The sequence below is a fragment of the Lactuca virosa genome, chromosome 8 (assembly GCF_052849685.1).
Source record: "Lactuca virosa cultivar CGN04683 chromosome 8, Lactuca_virosa_CGN04683_v6, whole genome shotgun sequence".
Classification (NCBI taxonomy): domain Eukaryota; kingdom Viridiplantae; phylum Streptophyta; class Magnoliopsida; order Asterales; family Asteraceae; genus Lactuca; species Lactuca virosa.
Window position 1 is genome coordinate 392,487,978 of NC_136433.1, and position 5,163 is coordinate 392,493,140.

Genomic DNA, 5,163 nt, shown 5'->3' on the forward strand with positions numbered 1-5,163 from the left:
GGAAGAAGATATAAATGTTACGAATTGGTCCCTTCAAGTTTCAATAGTTTGACGGTTTGTAGCCATATTCGAAATTAGGACTGCTTTTTGACAGTTTGGAAGAAAAGAAGGCAGAATTTTCGAAGTGAGTCCCTGCAGTTTTGAAATTTTGGCAGAAAATACCCAATTTCGAAATTGGGGTAATAAAGCTGAGAAATTGAAGATTTTACAAGTTTAGTCCCTGCAGTTTGTGCGAATTTACGCTTTATGCCCAGTTTCGCAAATAGGATAGAGTTTCGCATATTTGGCTGTTTTTGGCGCAACGGGTCCCTGCAGAATTTTGTTATTGACGATTTTTACCCGGATTTTAGAAAATCTTGCAACTCTCACTCAAAAAGTCAAAAATTTTCATAAATTGGAAATTTTTTTAGGCTTTTTCGTGATTGTTTTTTCGTGCAATATTTTCAAGGTATCATTTTTGGTACACATCAAGGGGGAGTATTGTGAAGTTTATTCCTCAGGCGCTTCTCACCCTTAATGGGTTTTATAATCTTTTTTTTGATTATAAAAGGGGGAGAATGATGGGTATTCGAAGCAGGTTTTTTGGGTATTCATTTGCGGATTTGAAGACCGGTGTTACTTCGAGGGGGAGTTTGGTATTGTTCGCGCTAGCTCGTTGGAGATTGAAGCCGGGACATCCAATCCTAACTTTGAGGGGGAAAATGTTAGGGTACAAAGTCATGTTTGGATGTGGAGTCTTAGGTTTTACCCCTTTGTATGTGTAAATGGGTTGAGTCTTTCCTATAAATAGGAAGTGAGTGACTCCCATTATGTAAGGAACCATTTGGAGTGTTAGACTAGAGAGAGAAACTTTGTGCAAAACCCATTTGTATATTCTTTCTAGATCTAATATGAGCTTACAAAGATTTATTTACTCCTTGTGTTCTTGAATTTTTATGATGATTCACTAGATCTTTTCTAATTCCGCACATGCCATCATAATCAACACCACTACAGCTTTAGACATCTATTTTATTCTATGTCCTTGATGTCCTTTCCCATTCCCTTTACTTCTTCTCTCTGGGCTTCATTGTTATTCCTTTATTGCGTCGGTATCTCACTGCCCATATCCCCCTTCAAATTTTGAAAACCCTAGTCTTTGGTGCTATTATGTTTAGGGGCGTGTTCAACATAGCCGATTTTTCTTTTTGTTGGTATTGTCCCTACCCCCGACATTGAATGGAATTTTAGTACACCGTGAATCATGGATGCTATTGCTTTGAGCTTATGCATTGCCGACCTTCCGAAAATTAGGTCACACGGTGATGATGCATTTATTATGACAAAACACACCAATTTGGTACTATTCCTGCCACTATGGTGATACACACGGTGATGATGCATTTATTATGCTATTGCTATACATTGTGACGAGTGAAACTGATGAGGTGATTCTCTGGCAGCTCGATGTTCTTTTATACAAACCCTGGTAACTGCTTGTAAAAATGCTTATACATGACATCTGTAGAACTTCCACTGTCTACATAAATGTCATTCACACAGTTTTTCCCATGAATCCTCCTACTATGATTGGCACTTATCCTATGTGGCTATTATTGTTGTAATCGCATACGCCGAACTTAAACATATAGTCTTCCCATTCCCTTTGTGCTTCTCGTTGGTCCATTTCCCTGAACATGAAAATTTCATTTTTCCCAGTCCTTTCGACTTCGGCTCGGTATGCGTAGACCTAACTCCTTTTATTAAATCTATTAATCGACCCAACTACATTCTATTTTGCAATTCATGATGTAACATGGTACATTGAATGGTATCAGGTCCTGTAGTTTCATGGAACTCACAGTATCTACCATGATCCTTGGTCGCTGCCTTTTCTCCTAACCTTCCTTCATTCTTATTGTGTTCCCCAATGGTCGTCACTTCATTCCGATTAACACCTCTTGCCACTATATCACCTATACTTGCGTTGGGAAAACGATTTTGCTGGAACTGCCTCATATTTTGGTACCTAGGAATTTCTATTTCCTGGGTTCTCACATATGGTGCTCTGCTATCCTTTTGTACACTAGGTCTTTCCACTTGGTCGGTTTTTAGATTTTTATACGCTGATTCTTCTTGTTTCATGTAGACATGGACCCTTTCCATCATCTCCTTCCGAGATATAGGTTGTTTATCCATAAGTTGTTTGAGCAATGCACCTAGTAGGTTGTTTGCCCATAATTTTTTTGAACAATGCACATAGTTGTAACCAGAATATGAACGCGGTGATCACCATATTGTCCACATTCTCTGGGATGTTAAGCGTATCCTTAATGAAACATCGAACGAAAGTGCTTAGGGTCTCATCTTCTTGTTGTCGGCACCCTAGAATATCTTGTGCATCGGTTGTGTACCTTCTCTACTGGATAAAATGTTCGACAAACTCCTCTATTAACTAATTAAATTCAAGTATACTTTCCGCTGGTAAACTCTTATACCATAGTCGTGTTGGTCCGAACATGGTTGTGGGGAAGAAAATGCATGAATACTTCTCGTCTAGATAATATGTGTCCATCGTCCATCGATAATTTTCAATGTGGTCATTGTCATCATATTTTGATATTTCAGGTATAATTTCTCCCAGTGGAAATTATCATTAATGTATGCTTCGTACCAATGGTGAATTATCCAACCTTAAAACTCGTCCACCTCTTACATTACTCATCGGGTCTTGCATGTTGTTTCCACTTAGCAACTGAGTTGGTTGTCCCACGTGTGTTGTCATCTGGTCCCCGAGGATGGGTTGCAATATATAATCTTGCTGTTTCTAAGGAAGCCAAAATGCTTAATAGTGCGTATATGGGAATAGTGGTGGTAACGGTATATATGGTGGTATGTTTTGTTGTGCTAACGTTGTTGTTGCTAAATGTTGTTGCAAGAAAGGTTGTGACAACCCGAAAATTTCTATCTTGTAAAGTCAATCCAATCAAACAAAAGTCAGGCTTATTTCTATTACCTTTTAGCCTTGTTTAGAGTTTTTTTTTTCAGAGTTTCTAAGCCTAGTACACTCAAGGTTTGTGTGTTAGGAAGTATTAACTTGAGTTCTATGAGTTGCAATCAAGCCGGAATCACCATCAAAATGAGTTCACGGCCGAGAACCCTCACTTGGCCATGAACTACTCATATGTATAAGAGATTGGTCCATTTTTCTTCATTTCTCAACCCTTGGCCGTGAACTCTCAAGTCTCTCTCAAGTATCATCCACAAACACTTCAATCTTTCACTCTTAAAACACCCATTTCCTTAGATACTCCATAGAAGCTTAATAGGATCTTCAAACACTAGCCAAAACACAAAGATCTTCAAGTCTTCATCTTTTCGCCAAGAACACCAAGAACACACACTTGTTCTTGGGTCGTGAACACTCTAAGGGCTTCCAAATTGTAAGTATCTCATTCATCTTCTAGTTGTCCATTAGAATCACTTGAATCCCCATGAAAAAAACATCTCATTGGCATGATTCTTCAAGAGTTCACGGCCGTGAACTCTTCATTGGGCCGTGAACCCTTCATAAGATCATGGTGGCCGTCAACCCTTCAATCCATGGTCGTAAACCCTTCTTAGACCAAGCTTGGGCTGTAAACACTTCAAGCATTCTTGGCCGTGAACACTTCCTTGTGTGGCCGTGAACTCCCTTCAATCAATCATATGTGATTGTAACACTTCATTGCAAGTGTTTCCTAGTTCCTATGGTTGTTTCCCTTACATGTTAATTGTTATACACACTAATTATATACATATATGTATCAATATATGTCATCTAGGACTCGTTTGTGTCTCGGGACTTCATTCGTGGAACTTCTCATCCTTACTCGAATCTCCAAATTGAATCACCCACATAAGGTGAGTTCATACCCATATAATCAATCTTTTAAATGTTTTAAATGCTTTTAACGGGGGGGGGGGGGGGGGAGGGGACACAAGTTGAACACAATGATATTGTGTAAATATTTACCTGTGATAACCATCACATTAAAGGATTTCTTATACTTTTGTAAGTGATCAAATCAATTCAAAAACTCTTTTAAAAAGATGTTAGTTTCTCGTTTATAAAACTCCGTTTCTAAGTTACATGCTTAATTCAGTTGATAATTGAGTCTTTTCGTCAAATCAGTAACAGTTCAAACAAGCATACTAGTACACTATAATAGGTATAGTTTAGGGGTCAGTTCATACTATAACAAGAACAGGAAGGAACATACTATATTCTAGAACAGAAGAACAAATCATGATTCACGAACTTATACTTTACAGTCCCAGTAACCTAGGAAGGAAACGTATCATTAACTCATTTTTTATAACAAAATATGATAAAATACAAGGTATAAGGATATATATGTGGTACATCTACAAAGTACCGGACAATAATAAATAAAACATAGTAATATATATATATATATATATATATATATATATATATATATATATATATATATATATATATATATATATATATATCACAACAGTATCGACTGAGGCGTTTAGAGTACAAGATTTCATTACTTCTAGTGGTCTTACTAACAAATAGAATAGCGCCACATAACTTCCTAGTAACATGAACATTCAGTTAGAAGGGGGCCTATAATGCTAACTTTATGATTCCTTGGTGGATACATTAGGGATATATATTAATCAGATCCGACAGGCAGTAAGATGTGTGCTTTCCGCTTCATTTTCTGTTCCTTGTTTGGTTGTGGGCTTAGAGCAGATTCACACAGTCTACTATCTATTCGATCTTATATATATATATATATATATATATATATATATATATATATATATATATATATATATATATATATATATCCTGTATACACCTAATAATCATAGGGAGTAACAGGTATAGGTCAGGTCATAGCATACAAATTAAGTATACCACTTTCTAGTACAAAAACATACTTTTCGGATAGTTCATCAAGTAAATGAAACTAGAAACTTATCTATAGAAGGTTTAATTCGTTTTATTAAACCAGTATAACTTAAAGGACCTTTAGTGGTTAATTCTATAATACCTTAGTTTATACATCAGGGTTATATATAATTAATATCCGATAGGCAGTTGAATGTGTGTTTTCCGCCTCACTTCCTGTTTCTTGTTTGGTTGTGGACTTAGGGCATATTCAC